Here is a 25,743-nt window from a genome sequence, read left to right as displayed (position 1 = left end):
AGATAGAAGATGAGCTGTCTACTAGTTGCAGGAGAGTAAAGGTGAACCTATATAACTTAAAGAAGAATTCCAGGTATGGTCATTTTATACGTACCGTGTTTCCCCGAAAATAAGCCAGGGTCTTATATTAATTTTGGCAACAAAAGACACAGCAGGGCTTATTTTCGTGGTAGGTCTTACCATGTAATGTGTCTTCTCTCCCCCTCTCTGACAGGAACTCCGTAGTGTAAACGGAGTTAAAATGCTTGTAAAATCCTATAATCCACTCTATTACAGTAGTATATAATGTACAATGTGTGTGTTTCTGTAATATAATTGTGCCAAATACCTTCGTTATAGCGCATGTGACCCGCCGGAGCCCTCTTCCCCGCAATTATATTACAGAAACACACACATTGTACATTATATACTACTGTAATAGTGTGGATTATAGGATGTTACAAACATTTTAAACTAGGGCTTATTTTCGGGGTAGGGCTTATATTGCAGTCCTCCTGGAAAATAACGCTAGGTCTTATTTTCGGGGTAGGTCTTATTTTTGGGGAAACACGGTAGTTCCATTGGTCCAGCTTGGAGCAAGCATTCTCTGAATAGCGCTGGTACTGAGTGGTCAGCCCCCTGTGTTCAGTATGTAGCAGTGCACAGGACTGAGAAGCAAGGGGAGATCACTGGAGTAGCAGTGTCTACTTCAGTCATTTCCAGCTTTCTGGGACATTGGCTAGCTGGACCAACGTAGATAGATTATGGAAATAAACAATTTCTACCAAGTGCACATAGAGCAGGGGTGCCCAACCTTTTGAAGAGCGAGGGCCACTTAAGCGACTTGTTAACTGGTCACAGGCCACAAAGAGCTGAGTGGTGGATGTCATGTCCGTGTCTGCTCTGCATATGCAGAGTGGATACGGACACAGCCCACGATACTCTTTGATTTAAGAGAATCGGATTGAAGGTAGGACACAAGTTGGTTTATGTCTGCCATTACTTAGAGGTGAATGGAGGGTCAATTGGTCAGGCTGTCAGCCTGACCATGTGAAAGCGGCCCAATGCTGCTTTTACACTGATGTGCTGCGGTTTACCCACACCCTGGGTGCAAGGCAGTGTACTTTTTGGCTTTCCTGCACTTTGCAATAGACTTCTATTATATTCTGCAGGTTTGGTGCACTTTCAGAAAGCTCACCAAACTCGCAGGTAAAAGAAGTCTATGGCTCAGTGTAGGTAACCTTCAAGTAAACCGCTCTGCACCTGCGGATCAGTTTGAAAGCAGCCCAGTAACCACTGCAGAACAGATAGGCCCATACATACACTGTGATTTTTAGTAATAAACTGACCCTTAATAACAGTATTCTATTCCATCCCATAGCAGGAGGTCGCGGTCACTGGTTGGGCACCCCTGACATAGAGGTTCTTCACAACAGTGCAGGCTTTTTAAGACAGGTGCCACATAGGAAAACCCAAAACATCTGACATGTTTATCCATTAAAATCTGCACAAGCTGCACATCAGCAATTACATGAAAAAAATCAAGAGCAACGAAGAATGGAATAACGTCCTTACAGGATGTCTCCAATTTACAAGCCGACCTCAATGCTCTGTCTAATTGGGGGACTATGTGGCAGATGAGGTTATGCACTTGGGAGCTAAGAATATGCATGCATCATACATACTAGGGGGAGTAGAACTGGGGGGATCTGTAGTGGAGAAGGATCTTGGTAGATCATAGGCTCAATAATGGCATGCAATGCCAAGCTGCAGTTTCCAAAGGGGAGAGGGAGAGAGAGGGAATGAATTTTGCCGCTGTTCAAATCATTCGTAAGATCTCATCTGGAATATGCAGTTCAGTTTTGGGCTCCAGTTCTCAAAAAGGATATCGGGGCTAGGGCGCTGCGGTGGCTCAACGCGATTGGCACTGCGCTGACAAGCCATTCACCTTCTGCAGCCAGGGGTTCGGATCCTGGTCTTGGCTACATGTGAATTGAGTTTGGTGGTCTCAGCCCGGCTCCCGTTGGGTGTGCTATGCGAGGTAAGCCTGCGCTTAGTACGCCCACCCCCCTCCCACAAAAACCACCACACTTACACGCACTCGAAATTGGGTTAACATGCACGCACTTTAACCACGCGGTCCCTAAAAAGGAGAGGCGAAGGACTAACGGGGCAGGTTGAGCGGGCAAGTCCCTCTGCCCCGTTGGGCTTCAAAGCGGAGCAGGTAGGGCGGGCTGTGTGGGAGGACCCACCCGGGGCATGGAGAAAGGTGGCAGATTGCCTCTGGGGGAGGCCTGCCTACTCCCAACTCCTGCAGTCCGGCTCCTCTCTCGAGTACACTTTAAAAAAAAAAAGAAGAAAAAAAAAAAGAAGGATATCGGGGAACTGGAGAAAGTGTAGAGAAGGGCAACCAAACTGATAAGAATGTTAGCAGACCATCTCTCCGCAGACTGCACTAGACCTTCCAATACTTGTCAGGGATTCCCTCACCAGGTACCCCATGATCAGATAATAGGACCACACTGTTCAAAACAATCAGAGCTCCCAGTGGCCGAAACAACCTTCGCTCAAAGCAGACCATCCATTAAGAGATGTTTTTGGTGGATACTGGAGGATTAGCCGACCTGATATTCTTCTGATATCACATATCTCTGACCATTGTAAAGGCTTCCTCTCTTTCCATACCGTATTTCATTTGTTCTATATCATGAAGGCTGTACCCAAGTGGAGCTAAAAAATGCAAAGACGGGCAGAAATGCCCAAAACAGCCAGGTGGATTAATACAAAGTCAGATTACTGCAAGAAGATTTTCTCACATCAAGTCCAAGACAGAAGAAACCAGAAGATGACTGGTCCACCAGACACCATCTATAGCTAAAATATTACTATTATTGAAGTTATCCCTTGACCTTTTAAAGAGACGCCCATGCCCGTGTACTGTGAAGGGAGATTGGCTCTACAATGGGCATACTAACTTATACTTCCCCTTAGTTCAGGGCTTGACAAATCCCGGTCGCCATGGCGACTAGAAATAGAGTCCTGGTGACTTGGCTTGGAAGGTGGGCTGGCGCCATCTGGTGGTGAGCCGTTGGTATTACAAGTTATTACCACCAGATGTGAGCTGGCGCCATCTGGTGGTGGCCGTTGGTATTACAAGTTGAGCATTACAAGTTAAACAGCAATTCTAATGTAATTTTTCACTATTTTCACTCTTTCACTCTTCTTCCCTCTAATTAGAACCCCCAATCATTATATATATATATATATATATATTTTTTATCCTAACACCCTAGAGAATAAAATGGCGATTGTTGCAATACTTTCTGTCACGCCGTATTTGCGCAGCGGTCTTACAAGCGCACTTTTTTGGGAAAAAACTACACTTTTTTTAATTAAAAAATAAGACAACAGTAAAGTTATCCCCATTTTATTTAATATTATGAAAGATAATGTTACGCCAAGTAAATTCATACCCAACATGTCACGCTTCAACATTGCGTCCGCTCGTGGAATGCCGACAAACTTTTACCCTTTAAAATCTTCATAGGCGATGTTTAAAAAAATCTACAGATTGCATGTTTTGAGTTACAGAGGAGGTCTAGGGCTAGAATTATTGATCTCGCTCTACCAATCGCGGTGATACCTCACATGTGTGGTTTGAACACCGTTTACATATGCGGGCGCTGCTCACGTATGTGTTCGCTTCTGCGCGCAAGCTCGTCGGGACGGGGCGCGTTTTCTGGCTCCTAACTTTTTTAGCTGGCTCCTAGATTCCAAGCAAATTTGTCAAACCCTGCTTTAGTTGTGCTCCCTTACAACTACTTGCTCTGGCAGCTGGTTGGGAATACCTGACAGTTGTGGGTCATTGGGGGGCTTTGGTGAAATATCAGGGATCTAAACAGACCTGCGATGTTCCACTTTTGAGACAGAGAAAGGAGATTGTGCGCTCAATCTTCATCTCTGCAGCCTCAGCTGCACAGAATGAATGGACAGGAATAGCTCTGTACAAAGCGTCCCGTTTATTCACAAACTGAAGCATAGTAAACACTTTTTAATATGCCCAAGTAATGAAAGGACAGAGTTGGTCTTCGATACCGATCACCGATTCTGTCCATTCAGGAAAGGAAAGCGCTGGTAAATTACATATTTACCGACCCCCTCCCATGCTGTCCATCCTGATACATCATCCCCCACAGCAGCTGGCAGGAGAGGGGATGGGGGAAGTCAGCACAGCTGAAGGGGGCAAGGGAGAGCAGGGAGAGCATAAATGGGCAAGGGGACAACAGCAGGACCTTGACAGGAGGGCAACATAAAGAGGAACCGATCCCCTACATTTTCCTCCTGCAGCCGCTGAATGCCTGCAGGAGGGAGAGGAGGAGAAGGGGGCTTTCAACAGTTGCAAGTTGGAAAATGGAGGGCATTGGTTCCTCAATACACCGCTACCCCCCACTGCCCCTCCTGTCCAGGTGTACAAGGGAGCTGCACGGGCCCTCTAGAGAGTGGGGCTGTGTCACAATTACAACCCCTGTAGATACGACCCTGGTAGGGATGAGCTCCGACGTGTTTGCACAGTCCACGTGCAGAGTCTGCACGGGGCTGCGCTAACCACAGGCAGGGAAACTTTTCCCGATCTCTGCAGCCACGCATCGAGACAATGTCTCCCTGCCTGTGATTAGCGCAGCGGCGTGCAGATTTCCTGGCGGGCTCAGCACGCGGACTTTGCGAACACGCCGGAGCTCATCCCTACTGCTGAGAGGAGTTTCAGGAAGTGGAGTCAGTACAGGAATCACTGCTTACAGGCAGCAATGTACCATGGGATATATAGTTTGTATAAATTGAAAGACAGCAGGGGAGAAGCTGCAAAGCATGCAGGGAATCCAGGATGTTGTGGAAAGAGACGGCCAGCAGACTGGCAGAACTCTCAACATGAAAGGAGATTTTTCAAGTAAGCCTATACTTGAGGATAATGTCATATAGCAGGGCAGAAGTTGATGCATCATAATTAAACTTTTTGGAAAGTACAACATGTCCTATGCACAGAGTATGTGCCATTATTTCCAAACTATGCAGCTATGAATTATATAAATTCAGCTAGAGTTGTCCTTAAAATTATTTTACTAGCCGTCTGAAAGACCTTGTAATGTTAAGGGGCTTTTTAAATCCTCCGATTGGGTCACAGTTAAACCACCCGAGATGTAAATCTGGTTTCTGCTGCATCCTGTAGCACCATCTGCACAGACATGCCTGTAATTAGAGCTGAACAAGGAAGATGTGTCCGACCTAATTAATACTGAGTCACAATGAGGTAGGAGGTCTGTGCACGCGCTCAACACAGTATATACAACACTAGGAGGATTCTTGGTGATAACAAGACTCTTACCAGGATTTATAACTGCTACAACACAGCCCATTACAACAAAAAACATGTCTGGAGGAAAATGTACAACTCATTGCCGATTGAAGGCTTAGGTTCTAAAGTGGTCATCTACATCCCTCCTTTACTACTTAAAGATACTGTAGCTGCTAACTTTTAATATAGGGACACTTACCTGTCCAGGGATCCAGCGATGTCCTCACCCGAGCCGATTTGTCTAACGGCTTTGGGCGCAGGCTCCGGCACCTCTACTAAGGGATGAGGCTTATTTAGCCTTCAGAGGATCAAATACATCTTCATTTGATGCCATGGACTTTGATCCTCCAAGTTTGGTTGCCATATCTCTGGCCTATGGGTCGTAACATCGGTCCTCTGAGGGAATAATTTCAGATGCTCAAAATTTTTGGGGGGGCGCAAAAAAAAATAAAAAATTTGCGCCTCACTGTGCTGATCAAATGCAGCCACTGTGCCATGCGATCAAATGCAGCCACTGTGCCATGCGATCAAACGCAGCCACTGTGCCATGCGATCAAATGCAGTCACTGTGCCATGCCATCAAACGCAGCCACTGTGCCATCAATTGTCACCACTGTGCCATGCCATCAAACGCAGTCACTGTGCCATGCCATCAAACACAGCCACTGTGCCATCAATTGTCACCACTATGCCATCAATTGTCACCACTGTGCCCATCAATTGTCACCACTGTGCCCATCAATTGTCACCACTGTGCCCATCAATTGTCACCACTGTGCCCATCAATTGTCACCACTGTGCCCATCAATTGTCACCACTGTGCCCATCAATTGTCACCACTGTGCCCAGTAAAATGCTGCCACTGTGACCTGTATGTGCCATCAATTGTTACCACTGTGCCCATCAATTGTAGCCACTGTGCCCCGCAATTGTCGCCACTGTGCCCAGTAAAATGCTGCCACTGTGACCTGTATGTGCCATCAATTGTTACCACTGTGCCCATCAATTGTTACCACTGTGCCCAGCAATTTTAGCCACTGTGCCCCGCAATTGTCGCCACTGTGCCCAGTAAAATGCTGCCACTGTGACCTGTATGTGCCATCAATTGTTACCACTGTGCCCAGCAATTGTAGCCACTGTGCCCCGCAATTGTCACCACTGTGCCCAGTAAAATGCTGCCACTGTGACCTGTATGTGCCTTCAATTGTTATCACTGTGCCCAGCAATTGTAGCCACTGTGCCACGCAATTGTTGCCACTGTGCCCAGCTAAATCCTGCCACTGTGACCTGTAAAATGCCCCCCCCCCCCCCACCTGGCACTTACCTTTCTGGGGTCGGCCGTGCTTCTACCTTCCCTCGATGTCTTCTCCCGCCCTCGATATTGCTTCAGCCAGGTTACCGATAATCAGAACCGGTGAACCTGATTGGCTGAGACGCCTGTCAGTCTTATCCAAGGAACGCACCGCCGGTACGTCCCGAGGATAAGCATTCAGGAAGCCGACTTTTTGACCCCAGATCTCATATTTAAGAGGACCTGTCATGCTTTTTTCTATTATAAGGGATGTTTACATTCCTTGTAATAGGAATAAAAGTGATCCATCATTTATTTATTTATTTCAGTGTAAAAATTAATAAAATCAATAAAAATAAATAAGAAAACAAAAATATTTTTTTTAAAGCGCCCCGTCGAGCTCGCGCGCAGAAGCGAACGCATACGTGAGTAGCGCCTGCATATGAAAACGGTGTTCAAACCACACAAGTGAGGAATCACCGCGATTGTTCGAGCGAGAGCAATAATTCTAGCCCTAGACCTCCTCTGTAGCTCAAAAGATGCAACCTGTAGATTTTTTTAAACGTCGCCTATGGAGATTTTTAAGGTTAAAAGTTTGACGCCATTCCACGAGCGGGCGCAATTTTGAAGCGTGACATGTTGGGTATCATTTTACTCGGCGCAACATTATCTTTCACAATATATAAAAAAATTGGGCTAACTTTACTGTTGTCTTATTTTTTAATTAAAAAAAGTGATTTTTAAAAAGTGCGCTTGTAAGACCGCTGCGCAAATACGGTGTGACAAAAAGTATTGCAATGACCGCCATTTTATTCTCTAGGGTGTTAGAAAAAAATATATATAATGTTTAGGGGTTTTAAGTAATTTTCTAGCAAAAAAAGAATTTAAAAAAGTTTTAGTCTTGTAAACGCCAAATCTGAAAAACAGCCAAGGTCCTTAAGTAGTTAAGTGCAAATGAATATTCAGGAATCCTCTGCCACAAGATTTAAAAGTCCCGAATTTCTTGCCTTGCAGCCAAAGGACCTTTAAGCCATTCCGGCTGGCTGTAAGGTATTGTAGTTAGCAGTGCAATCTTTCAAAAAGTTACAGGCATCTCCCAAAGTACCAGCCTTCTGCTCAGTGCTTCCCGGGACAGGTCCCCCACTGGCTTCCTTCATTGAGTGGCTTCCTCCCGCGGGACAGACAGCACAGGATCGCCTCCAATGCATAGGCCCCAGCCAGGATAACTGGGCCTACTTTACAGGAACACAGTCTCGAACCAGCGTGGTCCCGAGACCGAGATTGCACCCACCCACCTCACACCAGGAGGGCCACGAGGCGAAGGAACCCGAAAAACGGCGTCTGCTCCTTAACAACTTAAGACCCGGACCAAAATGCAGCTAAAGGACCAGGCCCCTTTTTGCAATTCGGCACTGCGTCGCTTTAACTGACAATTTCGCGGTCGTGCGACGTGGCTCCCAAACAAAATTGGCGTCCTTTTTTCCCCACAAATAGAGCTTTCTTTTGGTGGTATTTGATCACCTCAGCGGTTTTTATTTTTTGCGCTATAAACAAAAATAGAGCGTCAATTTTGCAAAAAATGCAATATTTTGTACTTTTTGCTATAATAAATATCCCCCAAAAATATATATATATAATGTCGCAGTCACGAAATCGCTGATCGCCGCCATTAGTAGAAAAAAAATTAATAAAAATGCAATAAAACTACTGCGATTTTTTTTTTACAAAAAAATAGGTAGAAGAATACGTATCGGCCAAAACTGAGGAAATTTTTTTTCATATATATTTCGTGACTGCGACATTATGGCGGACACTTTGGACAATTTTGACAAATTTTGGGGACAAATGTCATTTTCACAGCAAAAAATGCATTTAAAATGCATTGTTTATTGTGAAAATGTCAGTTGCAGTTTGGGAGTCAACCACTAGGGGGCGCTGTTGGGGTTATGTGGTCCCTGAAGTGTGTTTACAACTGTAGGGGGGTGTAGGCTGTAGGTCTCACGTCATCGATTGTGTCCCCCTACACGCGGCTCTCCTCGTTCTTCAGCTCTGGGGACTCCAGCGGCGATCGGTTCCCGGAGCTTCGGACCAGGTCCCGGGAGCGCCCGCGACCCACGGCTGGGCTTAAAGAGCAACGTACATATACGTTGATGTGCCCAGCCGTGCCATTCTGCCGACGTATATGTGCAGGAGGCGGTCCTTAAGTGGTTAAGTATCCCCTCCCAGCATGCACAGCGGGGCCACCACTCCCACTGTACTGCTGCCGAGGAGGGACACTTAACACACCATGGTACACCTGCGTTTCAACATGGGCCTGAAGTGGCAACGCCACCCACAGGCAACAAAGGAAAAATACTACCAGGCAGTACCACAGCCAGAACAGAGGCAAATTTATACACAATTCAACAGGTCTGGGCCCAACTATTGTCCCAGACATCCCCTAAATTTTAAATAGCGCCCCCATCTTTGGGAGCAGGGCACTACATAATGAATTCAGGGTCCTGGGTATAGTAATTCACAGTAATTCAGTGAAAAATAATGACCTATTTTTCTCCAACTGATTTTTTATTTTCCCCATATCAATATCTTGTTTTAACGTCCATTTCCTTTTACCGCCCACCAGCGCTGCGCTGATTTCTCGTCAAAGACATAGATGGGTTAATAGTAACCCAGTCTGTTTTTAAAGATTAATCAATGTAACTGCCTTCAATAGATTCCCGACATGGCCGGATTTCGAGTTTGTGAACCTGAGCACATTAGTCTCTGTGGAGAGCGCCTCGGCCGTGTATCAAGAGCTTCGATTTCCTGTGCTCTCCTCCTCAAAAAGAATATATTTTGCATGATGTGCTTTTTCCAGAGCCCAGGTTTATTTATCTGTTGTTCTGCTTAGATGCCACAGCAAAGCCATGAATGTGATTTACGCCCTGAGAAACAATATACCTGCTCCCTATTGCCTCTCACTCCTGCACAAAAATTAGGACTTGCGGTCCTTGTCCTTTCAGCTTGTGATAGAATGAAGCTTCCGTGACCTAGAGACTTCCTAGAGGGACCGAGGCTTGTACCCAGGAGAAGGCTGCACATTAATCACATACAAGGAGGTTTAGGCCTGCTGTGAAGGAGCAGATGTCTGAGGCGATTACAATATCTGTGCATCCTCAAGCCAAACATCCGGGATCCCTGTAATTCCCAATTCAGTAGAACAGACCTGGACTAGCAGTCTTAAAGTGGATGTAAAACCCAAAAAAAATTTTTTATTTTTGTTGATGTCACAATGTAGAGTATAAGATTTCCTATCATCTGTGCCCAGTCTTGCCACACAGAGTTAATCCAGCGCTGAGCAATCCTCTTTTAATGTTAAGTGAAAATTAACAGAATTCCAGATAAAAACTTGCCAAATTATAAAGTCTGTTTCTCTGTTCTTGCTTTGTGTTACAGGTTATTTACATATCCTGGTAATATACAATGAACTTTGGATCACCTCATATTATGATAAACAAAACATAACACATGATAAACATGTCCAGGCTCTAGATATGTAAATAACCTAAGACGAGTTTTGACACCCCTGCTCTAGGGTGTTAGAAAAAATATATGTATGTTTGGGGGTTCCCAAGTCATTTTCTAGCACAAAAAAAAACCTTTTTTAACTTGTAAACACCAAATCTCAGAAAGAGGCTCAGTCCTTAAATCATGATTTAAATCTACTTGATTTAAATCAAATCCACCCAACCACTGTACCATTGTCAACAGGGCTTTTTTTCAGCAGGAACGCGGGGGAACGCAGTTCCGGTACCTACTGGACTGATTGTATGTCAGGGTTTGACAAATTTGCTTGGAATCTAGGAGCCAGCTAAAAAAGTTAGGAGCCAGAAAACGCCCCCCGTCCCGACGAGCTTGCGCGCAGAAGCGAACACATACGTGAGCAGCGCACGCATATGTAAACGGTGTTCAAACCACACAGTGTGAGGTATCGCCGCGATTGGTAGAGCGAGAGCAATAATTCTAGCCCTAGACCTCCTCTGTAACTCAAAACATGCAACCTGTAGAGTTTTTTAAACGTCGCCTATGGAGATTTTAAAGGGTAAAAGTTTGTCGGCATTCCACGAGCGGATGCAATTTTGAAGCGTGACATGTTGGGTATGAATTTACTCGGCGTAACATTATCATTCATAATATAAAAAAAATGGGGATAACTTTACTGTGGTCTTATTTTTTAATTAAAAAAAGTGTAATTTTTTCCCAAAAAAGTGCGCTTGTAAGACCGCTGCGCCAATACGGCGTGACAGAAAGTATTGCAACAATCGCCATTTTATTCTCTAGGGTGTTAGGGATAAAAAAATATATATAATGTTTGGGGGTTCTAATTAGAGGGAAGATGGCAGTGAAAAATGACATTAGAATTGCTGTTTAACTTGTAATGCTTAACTTGTAATACCAACGGCCACCACCAGACGGCGCCAGCTCACACATCTGGTGGTAATAACTTGTAATACCAACGGCTCACCAACAGATGGTGCCAGCCCACCTTCCAAGCCAAGTCGCCAGGACACCATTTCTAGTTGCCCATGGCGACTGGCGCCCGGGATTTGTCGTGCCCTTGTATGTAATTGCAAGGGGTGCCGGGGTGTGCATGCAGGGTGTTGATGCTCACTGCTGGGGATCTATTTTGCAGGGGGGTCTATTGTTGCTGGTGGGGGACCTTTTGTTGCTGGGGGGGGTCTTATGTTGTTGCTGGGGGTCATGTTGTTGACTGAAAGAGATACTACTGTTGGTGGAGGGGTCTATTGTTGATGGCAGCCAGAGAGTCCATTAATGCTGGCTGTGCGGAGATCTGTTGCCAGGAGTCTATTGTTGCGGGGGGGGGGGGGGGTTTTGTTGTGGGTGGTCCATTGTTAGGGGGATCTATTGTTGCTGGCTGCAGGGGGTCTATTTTACTGTTTTTCTTGATATCATTACCAAATTCTATACAAATGACTTAGCATCACAAAATAATACTTGGTTCGATATTGTCTAAAATGGGCGGTACTGGGAGGTGGGTAGGGGCGGAGAAAAGGGGTGACGTGGAAAGGGGGAGTTCCTGCACCTATTGTCTGAGAAAAGAAGCCCTGATTGTCAACATCACATTGCCAAGACAACATGCCAGTGGATGCCCGGCCATTCACTGACTTGGCAGGCACAGGGACAGCACATGGCCTCACAATAACAACAAATAATAGTACGCACCACACGACCAGCTACTGTCAACAAATGTAACAGCCCGGATCTGAATCATCCATCACATGAGGTTAATATGTAACTCGAGGAGATGACAGCAGTGATAAACGAGCCCAGTTATGTGTCAACAGGACATTACGGAGTGATCTGGAGGGCAGCGCGCTGAGCGATCTAATAACGGATACGGTAAAGGAACATAAAAGGGGTTAAAGGTAGATTGGGAACAGACATTTAATGAATATACTGCACTGCGTAGGGGAAACTGAAGTTTAGATTATCAATGCATGCCAGTCATGTGTAATCTGCATTTTATCTGGCTCAGCGGGCGCAGAAAAGCTGCACGGTGGCTCAAGTTCTCATAGCGATGGTCATCTCGTCTCATCTGCGATCAGCTGCTTATCCTTTTCGTCTAAATGGACCGCAGTCTAATCCAGTGGCAATGTTTGCCTAGGATTTTGCCACGTCAAGTCTTACCATCTCATTTATCTCAGTGCAGCACAAGAGCAATGATTAAAGTGGTTGTAAACACGAAGAAGAAAAAAAAAAATGGAAGACAAAGGCATAATGAATGAGCTAGTATGCACCGCATACTAGCTCATTATGAAATACTTACCTTAGATCGATGCTGTTGCAGCAGTCCCGCACACCACTGTGACCGACGACATGTCTCTCCGAAATTTTTTCGGGTTTGCGGGCTCCGGCGCTGCGATTGTCCAGAGCTGCGATGATGTCACTCGCGCGCATGCGTGCGGGAGAAACCGGTCACGGCAGGGCTGCTGAAGAAACGGCACGAGCGTGTCGTTTCTTCAGTGCATATGTGCCGATGACATAGACGCAATCGTATATGGTAAATATCTCCTGAATGGTGCAACTTTAGGAGATATTTTCAGTACCTACAGGTACCGCAGGCAAAGCGGAGTTCCTGCGGCGGCGGTGGGGGGGGGGGGTGCGGGGGGAGTTACAATCACTGATCTCCCTGCACGACTTTCAATAAAGCAGCTGAAAGCTGTGGGAGGGAGCGGAGAAGCAGCTGTCAGATGCTTTATTAAAAGTCGTGCAGGGAGATCAGTGATTGCAACTCCCTCCACCGCCGCACCAATTGTTCCTGACTGCCCAAGTATCGGGTCAAGCATCGGAGCATTTGCACACGTATAATAGTACAAGCACTTGTACAAATGCTCGGTATCAGCACCGATACCAATACACTATCGGTATAACACTATCTGAAACTGATACTTTAAGCCTAGGTTCACACTGCTGCGAATTCAAAATCGTGGTAAAATGCACGATTTTACTGCGATTTTGCGGCCGCGATTTCGGCCGCAATTTAATGTAAATCGCGGCCCGAAATCGCAAAAAGTAGTACAGGAACTACTTTTTGAAATCGCAGATGCGGCATCGCACTGATTAGGACAGTGCCATTGCCGACAATTGCCGCCGATTTGAGATGCGATTTGACATGTCAAATCGCATCTCAAATCGTTCCAAATCGTACCCAGTGTGAACCAGGGCTCAGGCTCGGTTCTTTCACCCGACTGTGGGATTCCCCCACTGACAGCCCAAACCTAAATAAAAAAAAGGAGCAGGGCCGCCGCGTTCATTAACAACCGATGAGTTATTCAGCTGTCAGTGGGGTTCCCCTGCTGTCAGCTGAAGTGCAAACGAAGTCCAGCAATGGGAGCTATGAAAAAAATAAAAATAAACATTGTTTTTTGTTTCTTCATTCACAGATCAAAAGGATGAACTTCCCGATGCAGATGAAAAAAAAAAATGTATTTAATTTTTTAATTAAATATTCCTCTGTTTTAACCCTTTAATTAAATCAGCCTTAACTCCTTATTCTCCTTATCCATTTAATTATTTGTTTCCTGTTGATTTTTTATTTATTTTTTATTAACTATTAATATAAACTTTTTTTTTTGTTTGTGAACATATATTTACACATTTTACATTGAAAAAAGTGCAAAATGAAAAAAAAAAAAAAAAAATACATTTATAGCTAGATTCAGGTATAGTTAGGTCGGCGTATCAGTAGATACGCCGACCTAACTCAGAATCTGCGCCGACCTAAGTTTAAGTGTATTCTCAAACAGAGATACACTTAAACCTATCTAAGATACGACGGCTTGCGCCGTCGTATCTTAGGGTGCAATATTTAGGCTGGCCGCTAGGTGGCGCTTCCATTGCGGTCGGCATAGAATATGTAAATCACTAGATACGCCTATTCACGAACGTACGCCGGGCCGACGCAGTACAGATACGCCGTTTCCGTAAGAGATAGGCCGCCTAAAGTTAAAGATGCCCCCTAGGTGGCGTAGCCAATGTTAAAGTATGGCTGCCGTTCCCGCTTTGAAATTCGAAAATTTTACGTTGCTTGCGTAAGTCGTCCGTGAATAGTGATTTACGCCCACGTCGAAATCAATAGGACCGCGCGGCGTACTTAGCCGCAATGCACACTGGAAAATGTAGGCGGACGGCGCATGCGCCGTTCCAAAAAAACGGCAATCACGTCAGGTCAAAGCATATTAACATAAAACACGCCCCCTCAGCCTATTTTGAATTAGGCGCGCTTGCGCCCGCCGCATTTACGCTACGCCGCCGTAAGTTAGGAGTACTTTGAGAATACAGTACTTGCCTCTCTGAATTAAGGCGGCGTAGCGTAAATACGATACGCTACGCCGCCTTAAAGTTAAGGCAAACTACGTGAATCTAGCTATTAGTTTGTAAATAACTTTTCAATGCTTTGAAACATTGCTGACAGCTAAAGTTATGGTAGGTATCGGTAGGTACCAAAAAAAAAAAAAGTAATCGGTACTGATGCATCTCTACTTCAAACAACCTACCCAGGGCCCCAATTTGCTGTGGTGGGGTAAATCTGAACTACATGGTCTGTGCTTCAGTAGTACAGTAAGTGCTTTCGTCAGGAAAAACAACTTGGCCCAACTGGGGCTTTGTTAGCCAATAGCAAACTTACCCTTTAAAGTAAATTGATCCAGCTTAAAGCCTGGGTACCTTTGGTAGTTTATGGGCAGACTTTTACATTCAATAACTTACAATGCTCACAAAGATTTATGACAAAGATATATACTCCAATAAAAGAAAAAACAATACAGTAAATGTATAAGATCCAAATCTAAATATTCTGGCTGTCTTGCAGCCCTGGATAATGATTCAGCAAAGAGACGTAAAATCGCGCAACTCCTCGGAATTTGATATCCACCATATGTGAAGCATAAATATCTTTACAGCGTTAGATGATGTGGAAATGGTAAACACTAATATATCTGTTATGCATCAAACAAAGGTTATTTTTGTAGCTGTCAGCTCCTGGAATCATCAGTGAAAACTATAATTACCTTGGGAACATCTCCAAGGATGTGATACAGTACACAAGCAGCATCGGTGTACGTCTATATATCGTGACACCAGAAAATGGAATAAAACACTGGTTTTGGCTCTGTCTCCTCTATAATACACGCTGCAGGTAAGCACACAAGGCTATTCCATCACCTACACCAGACCTGGCCGTCATCTACAAAGACTATCCCACCACATAAACTGGACTTGTCCATCTTCAAGGACTTTCCCATCACCTACACCAGACCCGTCATAGTTATACAAGGACCATTTCACTACCTACACCAGACCTTTTCCATCATCTACAAAGGCTATTCCACCACCTACACCTGCCTTGTCCATCATCTACAAGGACATTCAATTACTTAATACCAGACCTGTCATCTAAAAAGACTATCCCATCCCCTAAACCAGATCTGGCCATCATCTACAAATTTGCTTGGAATCTAGGAGCCAGCTAAAAAAGTTAGGAGCCAGAAAACGCACCCCGTCCCGACAAGCTTGCGCGCAGAAGCGAACACATACGTGAGCAGCGCCCGCATATGTAAACGGTGTTCAAACCACACATGTGAGGTATCGCCGCGATTGGTAGAGCGAGAGCAATAATTCTAGCCCTAGACCTCCTCTGTAACTCAAAACATGCAACCTGTAGATTTTTTTAAACGTCGCCTATGAAGATTTTAAAGGGTAAAAGTTTGTCGGCATTCCACGAGCGGACGCAATTTTGAAGCGTGACATGTTGGGTATGAATTTACTTGGCGTAACATTATCTTTCATAAAAAAAAATGGGGATAACTTTACTGTTGTCTTATTTTTTTTATAAAAAAAAGTGTAATTTTTTCCCAAAAAAGTGTGCTTGTAAGACCGCTGCGCAAATACGGCGTGACAGAAAGTATTGCAATGATCGCCATTTTATTCTCTAGGGTGTTAGGATAAAAATATATATAATGTTTGGGGGTTCTAATTAGAGGGAAGAAGATGGCAGTGAAAATAGTGAAAAATGACACTAGAATTGCTGTTTAACTTGTAATGCTTAACTTGTAATACCAACGGCTCACCACCAGATGGCGCCAGCTCACAAAAAGCCAAGTCGCCAGGACACTATTACTAGTCGCCATGGCGACCGGGATTTGTCGAGCCCTGATCTAAAAGGACTATGCCTTCGCCTATACCAGACCTGGCCATCATCTACAAGGGCTATACCATCCCCTACACTAGACCTGCCCATTATCTACAAGGGCTATCCCATCACCCCCATCAAATCTGCTCATCATCTACAAAGTCTATGCCATCATTTACACAAGACCTGCACATCATCTACAAGCTACAAACAGAAAACATATTAGTAACTGCCCTAATTTGAACTCCAGAAATCCGTAATGTGGAACTAAACCCTCCAATCCTTTACAGCCAAATAAGCTCCAATCTTAGCCTCTGTTTGATCTGTGCTTGCCAAGATGCTGAACATGATCGGTTATGACACCAGCCGTTTGCTTGCTTGACATTTCGGCTCAGAGCACAAGCAACCATGATCGTTCTCATTTACATGTTTAAGACCCCTTTCACACTGAGGAGTTTTTCAAGCGGTTTAGCACTAAAAATAGCACCTAAATACCGCATGGAAAACTCCTGCCTTGCAGTCTCAGTGTGAAAGCCAGAGTGCTTTCACACTGAGGCGATGCGCTGGCGGGATCGCTCCAAAAGTCCTGCCAGCAGCATCTTTGGCGTGGTGCGTTTACCGCTCCTTCCCATTATAAACAATGGGACACCGCGGCTATACAGCCCGGCAATGAGCCTCTGCAGAGGCGCATTCGGGCAGTATTAACCCTTATTCAACCGCTAGCGGGTGTTAAAACCACACCGCTAGAGGCCGAATACCGCCACCGCACCTCCCGCCCCAGTGTGAAAGTGGCCCAATTCCACTTTAAAGTGAACCCGTGCTGTGCCCATGCATGGCAAAGCAACAGGTAAACTTTTAAGCCCCTGCAGAATATATTACTTACCTTCCCCTTGATGCCACACCACTCAATTTGCCAACAGAAATGAGAGTAAGCCCTATGGAAGTTCTAAGCTAGTTGCTTTAGGTGAAGCTTAAAGTGGAAGTAAACCCTCCTATCGTTTTCAGCCAAGGAAGCGGCCATCTTGACCTCTGTTTAATCTGCAACTGGCATGATGCTGTACATGTGACCTGTTATGAAACCAGCCATTGGATGGTTTGGCAGTTTGGTTGAGAGCACAAACCAATGTGACAGCTAGCATTTCCGGCATGCCGGGAATGTTAACTGTTTTGTAACTATCAAATTGAAGGGTTTACTTCCACTTTAAACAGAGATGTACTCCCTCACTTTCCCCATATCACAGCTCTGGGCCAAATAAGCATCAGTACTGTCAAATGTAAAAAGGAGGGAATCACATGCTCCCCATGTGTTGAATAGAGCAGCAGTTGGAGCAATGAACTGATGAATATATGTAGGAATGGGCAGAGGGAAGTTAAACAATCGATTCTCAAGTGATAAAATAATAACGCACCCTTGGCCAAGATGAGCTCTGCTCTTGAAGGGCCTATACCAGCCTTTCTCAACCAAGGTTCTATTGAACCCTAGGGTTCCTCTATTGGTTGCTAGGGATTTCTTGAGCAATGAGCATCTTCTATCTCGGAGATGAGTAACCATCATCAACAAGGATCTTTTTAGCAATCTGTAATGGAAGAGGGGGGGTATAATATTCTTTTACATTAGAGTGATGGCCACTTATTCTTCAACATGTGAAATTTTGCTATGTTAAAGGAGTTCTCCAAGCTAAAACTTTTAACCCCCGCTGTGCCCGGGCTGTAAAACTATACAAAATAAACTTTCACTTACCTGCCTACGATCCCCCATTGTTCCGATATCGCCGTCCCGTTCTCCGGTCCCGGTCTGTTCCACTTCCTGCGGGTCGGTGACTCACAGTGCGCTCAGCCTATCAGCGGCCGCAGCAATGTCCCGTCGCGGCCGCTGATAGGCTGAGCGCACTGTGAGTCATCGACCTGCAGGAAGTGGAAGAGACCGGGACCGGAGAACGGGACGGCGATATCGGAACAACGGGGGATCGTAGGCAGGTAAGTGAAAGTTTATTTTGTATAGTTTTACAGCCCGGGCACAGTGGGGGTTAAAAGTTTTAGCTTAGAGAACTCTTTAATTATTAGCAGAAGTTACCTGTAATCTGGAAAGTTATTTCAATGGTTTCTCAATATTAAAAAGATTAAAAGGGATTGTAAAAGGTTCGATTTTTTTTTTTTAACAACATGTCATACTTGCCTCTACTGTGCAGTTCATTTTGCACAGGGTGGCCCCGATCCTGCTGTTTTGGGGTCCTACGGCGGCCGTCTTGGCTCCTCCCCACTAAAGCTAACCCCCTCCGGGAAGCTCTTTCCTAAGGGGGTTAGCTTGCGGGCGCGCTCCCGTGTCATACAGTTGGTGTCCATAGACACTGAGTGTATGACTCGGTCCCGTTCCCGGTGGCAGCGTCATTGGATGTGATTGACAGTAGCGGGAGCCAATGGCTGCGCTGCTATCAATCTATCCAATCAACACCCAGCCTCCGTGGAGAAGAAGACACTGGGGGACGGGCACAGCCGGTGAATGGGCTCAGATAAGTAAAAACGGGGGGCTGGGGGGCCCATGACAGCGAGGTGTTTTTTCCACCTTAATAGGATAGGATGCATTAAGGTGAAAAAACAAGAACCTTTACAACCCTTTTAAGAAAGACTGGTCTAAACACAAGATCAGGATGTTTAACCTAAAATTATGCACAGCAGACAAGCATGTAATGGCCCAATAACCACACAGGACCAATATTAAACCTACTATAATTCCCAGAAGGATAGCACGCAGCCTATCAATCATGCAGTACAAACATGAAATCTATGAATAACTGTACAAGAGTAGGATAAAGTAATAGTATTTATGCAGGACAAGATGGTCATCTACAGTAGGACAGTGCTACAGCTAGTATTAGCCCAGACCGGTGCAGATGACAGGTGCCCTTATTAAATGAAGCAAGTGATTCGTTATAAAGATTTTCTCCACAGCTTCATTTAATAACTTTTTTTGGCATTTAGAAATCTACGTATATTAACTGGAACCACCACCCCGCACTGTACAGCTCTAACTGGCAGCATGAAATATGAGCAGCACAACGCACAGGAAACCAACAACAATCCAATTAGTTCCATTCACATTGCATCACCTCCAAGTGTTGTAAAGAGCCCATTGTAGCCGGGAATAAATCATTCATAAAACGGACACCAGTACAGATTCTGAGGCAGAGCCGGGCCATACAGGACACAATAGCACTTCACATTTTCCACAGTAATTTATGCTGCAAAACCGTCCACAAATATTTCAAATGGCATCTCGTGCCTTGAAAACAGATGCAATTATAAAAAAGGTATTTTCTTTTTTATGGCCATTGTTATTGGCATACAAAAGTGTTGCGAGCAGCATTTGAAAGCCTGGGAATAATAAATATGTGAAAATTTTAGTTTTTGGCCGTGTCAGCAAGCTGAACCACTGGCCTGCTTTAAAATTTCCTTTATGGAGATCTCTGCACCACAATTCTGGACCTCCCAACCTCTGCCATGCCATTACAAGGGGTTGAATTATGTTCTAGGAAGAATAAGGCAAGAGACGCGAGACCCATTTTGGGGAAGAACAAGTAAAAGAACCTGATAGCATATGAAATATTAGAAGTGGATAAATATGAGTTGAGTAACTATTTAAAATACCGTAATTCTGTGTACCCCCGCTAGAACCAGCAAATCAAGATGGAGACACTACAATTCCATCACAAAGTTATTAAATTATAAAATGCATTTTTGCACAGAGGCTTCCCCCCCCCCCCCAGGACTCCCCCTTGACTTGCCGTCCACCAGCCATACCCGAAGAGTCTGGTTGCCTTATTGTTTGGGCTTACGTTTGGACAGATTCTTCTGTCCAGCCCATGCACTGGTGTGTCACACCAGTCTGATATTTGTGGCGTCCAAAGTCAAAACTGCCTGGAAGAAACCTCACATTTCTCTGCTTACCAGCAGACTGTGTTTTTGGTTAATTTACCCTGCCGTTTAACTATGACTTAAAACTTTTCTGGCATTTGGGTCAGATATACACTGCCAGTGTGCCAGTTGCCAGTGTGCCAGTATCCAGATCCTTGTTCATTACCAAACACGATCGGTTTACCTCCATGCTCCTGAGGAATCGTTTCATTACGCGAAACATGTAGAGCAAGAATTTTCTGCATATTGGATCCCAGTTCAAGACTATACACCCCATATGTATCATCATTGGCCCAGATTCAAGAAGCAATTGCGCCCGTGTAACCATAAGTTACACGGCGCAATTGCTTACTTGCTCCTGTGTAACGAGTGCTCCTGATTCAGGAACCTCGTTACACCGACTGCAGCCTAAAATCTGCGCGGCATAAGGCTCTTATGCCTCGCAGATTTTAGGCTGCATTCTTGCGGGGGCCGCTAGGGGGCGCTCCCATTGTGATCAGCGTGTAGTATGCAAATTGCATACTACCAACTGATTCACAAACTTGCGCGGGCCCCGCGCAAGCCAGGTACGGAGTTTCCGTACGGCAACTTTAGCGCAAGGCTGCCCCTTCTAATAGTAGGGGCAGCCAATGCTAAAGTATAGCCGCCGCTCCCGCGACGTGAAATTTGAATTTCACGTCGTTTGCTTAAGTGATTCGTGAATGGCGCTGGACGCCATTCAGGTTCACTTTGAAGCAAATGACGTCCTTGCGACGTCATTTGCCGCAATGCACGTCGGGAAAGTTTCCCGACGGAGCATGCGCTGTATGCTCGGCGCGGGAGCGCGCCTAATTTAAATGATTTCCGCCCCCGGTGGGATCATTTACATTGCGCGCGCTTACCCCGGGCAATTTTGCCGGCGCGCCCTCCCAATTTACGGAGCTACTGCTCCGTGAATCGAGGGCAGCGCAAAATATTTGCGGGGGCGCAGGGCAAAATCGTTGCCCTGCTCCCCCGCAAATATCGCGCAAATGTACCTGAATCTGGGCCATTGTTCCTTGATTTGAGTATACCTATACTATTGTAACATTGTGGAAGTATAATTTTAGTACTTGTCGGGGCAATATTCTGACAATTAATATATTGTGACCTATGAATGTATATTCTTTTATATTATTTTTCTATAAATAAATACCTACAGATTTTTATAGTCAATACCTGTGTGCCGTTTAAAGTCCAAGCGTCTAGTTTAAAAAATATGAACAGCTCTTGGCGAAGAACAAGTGGAGTATACCTGAACACACAGGTCTCCAGCAAGATCTGGACAGAGGATTGGAGACTTCTTCCCACCCAAATCTCTTTGGATTGGATTGGAATAAATGCTTATAGAGTGCCAAATGCGAGTTGTGAAACTCGCGTCTAAGCGATTACTTACTTTGAAGTCCCCAAACTCCAGACCCTGATCTGGGACATCCAAACCCTGGGAAAAACAGTTTTCTCCACTTATAATAAATATTCCAGAGCTTCACACTCTGCCTTAGTGCAAATCCTGTGTACCTCTTTCCTAAACTCACACCATGGCAGGGCCTAGCAACGTCACACCAGAGACGCTCACACCACAAGACCACTTTTTTCTAACGGAATTATTAACCACATCAATACCAGCCCATTGTAAAATGACGTCCACAAAGGACCTCTAACGATCCGGGTGGACGTCATTTGTGGGGGGATATCTGAATGATGCCGGCAGCTAGAGGCATCATTCAGATATCCTTCTCTTCTGCCGGCGATTCTGCACAACGTAAGAATGATCATAACTGCGACTCCGCCGCTAGATCGTTCTTACAGGCGGCGGGAGGGGACATCCCCCCACCTCCCGCCTCCATCGGGTGCTTCTCCGGGCTCTCCCGTGCCGTCGGGGGCCCGGAGAACGAATCGTCCGGCGCTGGCAGGAAGCATAGAGATGACTGGTGACCAGTCATCTCTATGACCGTCGGAGGACCCGGGCGCGATGTGATGACGTCACGCCCGGGTCCCCGTATGTAAACAAAGCCGCAATTGCGGCTGCTAAGCAACAGTAATCATGAGATCGGTGAATTTTTTTTCACCGATTTCATGCTTTCAGGCCTGGAGGAGAGATGCGGGGTCTTATTGACCCTGCATCTCTCCATAAAGAGTACCTGTCACACACATTCCTATTACAAGGGATGTTTACATTCCTTGTAATAGGAATAAAAGTGATAAAAAAAAAAAAAAAGAAATAAAAAAAAATGTTTTTAACGCCCCTGTCCCCAGTAGCTCTCGCGCAGAAGCGAACGCACACGCAAGTCCCGCCGACATATGCAAACGCCGTTTAAACCACATATGTGAGGTATCGCCGCGTGCGTTAGAGTGGCAGCAACAATTCTAGCACTAGATCTCCTCTGTAAATCTAAACTGGTAACCTGTAAAAAAAATTCAAAGCATTGCCTATGGAGATTTTTAAGTACCGAAGTTTGGCGCCATTCCAGGAGTGTGCACAATTTTAAAGCGTGACATGTTAGGTATCTATTTACTCGGTGTAACATCATCTTTCATATTTTACAAAAAAATTGGGCTAACTTTACTGTTGTTATTTTTTTAATTCATGAAAAAAAAATTTCCCCAAAAAAAGGCGTTTGAAAAATGATTGCGCAAATACCGTGCAAGATAAAACGTTTCAATGACCGCCGTTTTATTCCCTAGGGTGTCTGCTAAAAAACATATATAATGTTTGGGGGTTCTGCGTAATTTTCTAGCAAAAAAATTATGATTTGCACATGTAGGAGAGAAGTGCCAGAATAGGCCTGGTATGGATGTGTGTATAACTGCCCTGTATGGAAGCGGTTAAGGAAGCAAGAATGGTAGAAGTAGGGAGCAAGTGACTACCAGTTACCAGCATAAATTTAACTCTGGCTGCTCACATGACATTAACTCTGAAAGTTCCTTTCTACAGAGTCGCAGTTAATATTCATTGATCATTTTGGTTTAGATCAAACCTGCTGATGTATGACAAAAAAAAAAAGAAAATAGAAATGTATATCAGAGCTCGCGGGAAGGAGTCCTTGAAAGGCGGCTAAAAATAGCCCCACCGTATAGGCTGTAAGAGACAATGCGGCTAGGTAATTGACATGCTTGAGATATTTCTAGGGAGGAAGGCTTCTGAAGATTGGATTCTGTCGGGCACACAGCTCATCTTACTCAACACCAGGAATGCTAAAAGAATCATGCAGTCCGTGCAAGAGATTTAAAAACCAATCTATATTAATCAACATCTCATACAGCTTCAAGACGGAACATGCACCTGTTCTAGAACATCTGCTGGTCCGAGGAACACATTGCATCTCAGAAGGATTCTCTTCACCCTGTTCATAAATGCCCACCTGTATCACATAAGCTGCCTATTCTGCACTTGGTCATTTAATGGATTTTACTACAAGTATATAGACATTGGAAACTGTGGTGGACATCTGACACATTAGAAAATGTTCCAGCCATAGGTGCGATAAAATAAGCTGCAAAATTTTTAACCACTTGCCGACCTCCTCATGTAGATATATACGTCAGCAGAATGACACGGACAGGTACATCAACGTACCTGTACGTGCTCTGCTTGACGTGGGTGGGGGGTCCGATCGGGAGCCCCCCCCCCCCCCCCGCTACATGCAGCGGTCGGTAAGCCTCGGGGAGCGATCCGGGACGACGGCGCGGCTATTCGTTTATAGCCGCTCCGTCGCGATCGCTCCCCGGAGCTGAAGAACGGGGAGAGCCGTGTGTAAACACGGCTTCCCCGTGCTTCACTATGGCGGCGCATCGATCAAGTGATCCCTTTTATAAGGGAGACTCGATCGATGATGTCAGTCCTACAGCCACACCCCCCTAAAGTAGTAAACACACACTAAATGAACACTAAATGTTACAGCGCCCCCTGTGTTTAACTCCCAAACTGCAACTGTCATTTTCACAATAAAGAATGCAATTTAAATGCATTTTTTGCTGTGAAAATGACAATTGTCCCAAAAATGTGTCAAAATTGTCCGAAGTGTCCGCCATAATGTCGCAGTCATGAAAAAAATCGCTGATCCCCTATTTTGTAAACGCTATAAATTTTGCGCAAACCAATCGATAGACGCTTATTGCGATTTTTTTTACTAAAAATAGGTCGAAGAATATGTATCGGCCTAAACTGAGGGGAAAAAAAATATATATATATGTTTTTGAGGGATATTTATTATAACAAAAAAGTAAAAAAAAGATAAATTTTTTTCAAAATTGTCGCTTTATTTTTGTTTATAGCGCAAAAAATAAAAACCGCAGAGGTGATCAAATACCACCAAAAGAAAGCTCTATTTGTGGGGGAAAAAAGGACGCCAATTTTGTTTGGGAGCCACGTCGCACGACCGCGCAATTGTCTATTAAAGCGACGCAGTGCCGAATCGCAAAACCTGGCCTGGGCATTAAGCTGCCTAAAGGTCCGGGGCTTAAGTGGATAAACAACAAAAGCAATGACAAACAGGAAGCCATGGCCCCAACAGCCAATCGCTTCCTTCATGGGAAATGACATCACAGGAAATGACCTCCACACAGGAAATGTCTACAAACAACCAATGAATAATGGCTAGGGGAGTCTTATGGGTGTCTGGGCAGGGACAGCGTGTATGCTCTTCCTGTCCCCTGTACCTGGAAGCTAGACAAAGGAAGTCACATGGCTTTCAAACATGGACACTCTCCCTGACCATGACAATTCAAAAGCTCCCGTATTACCGTTGGTATGAATCCTTATTCTGCGTTGTTCAGAGAACAACGCATACCCGGATTATACTACCGTTCCTGTGGATGGGAGATTATCTGCAGGAGTACGCTACGCATTTTGTCACATGTTGATCAGGCACACAGAGACACACGAGCATACAGCCACCTATAACCAATAATGTCTTTGCAGAGTGAAGACATCTCCCCTCAGACGATCATTCTGTGCACTGCACAGGTGCCCTTTCGCTAGCGGACATACATGCCTCCCAACATTTAAAAAATCCAATGCGGGACATCTTGTTGAGCGGGGTGGGGGCCGGGGATCAAAGTTAAAGTTGTTGAGCGGGGGGGGTCAAAGTTGTTGAGCAGGTGGGGAGTTCAAAGTTGTTGAGCGGGGGGGCCAGGGATCAAAGTTGCTCAGCGGGCGGGGGGGTTCTCCTACCTGTGCAAATACTGCAAATACCGCTCTGTCCCGACTCCCCGTCTGCTCCATCCGCCTGCTGCAGCCCGCTTCATGGTGTATGACTGCACTGTACCGTCGCACTGTGATTGGGCGTGTAGCGGTCATGTGCGGAGGCGGGAATTCTAGACAATCGCTGACAGGCCAGCCCCAGGCCGCACATGACCACCATACGCCCAATCACAGGGCACCGGCCTCAAACATGGCGGCGTGAAACCAAAACAAACATGGAGGCACGGAATGTCGCCCCACCAAATGTCGCGCCTGGGGGCCCTGTTTTCCGGGACTCTAGTCTAGTCCGCGGGACCCCG

At 45.3% G+C, this 25,743-nt stretch overlaps 1 protein-coding gene across 2 annotated transcripts in view; it reads right to left on the bottom strand.

The window, feature by feature from the left end:
• Positions 1–25,743, bottom strand: part of ZFYVE28 (zinc finger FYVE-type containing 28) — a 338,158-nt gene that overhangs the window by 164,685 nt on the left and 147,730 nt on the right. The gene's annotated exons all lie outside the window — the stretch shown is intronic.

Source organism: Rana temporaria, chromosome 1 (assembly GCF_905171775.1).
Source record: "Rana temporaria chromosome 1, aRanTem1.1, whole genome shotgun sequence".
NCBI lineage: Eukaryota > Metazoa > Chordata > Amphibia > Anura > Ranidae > Rana > Rana temporaria.
This window is presented reverse-complemented; position numbering and strand designations above follow the sequence as displayed.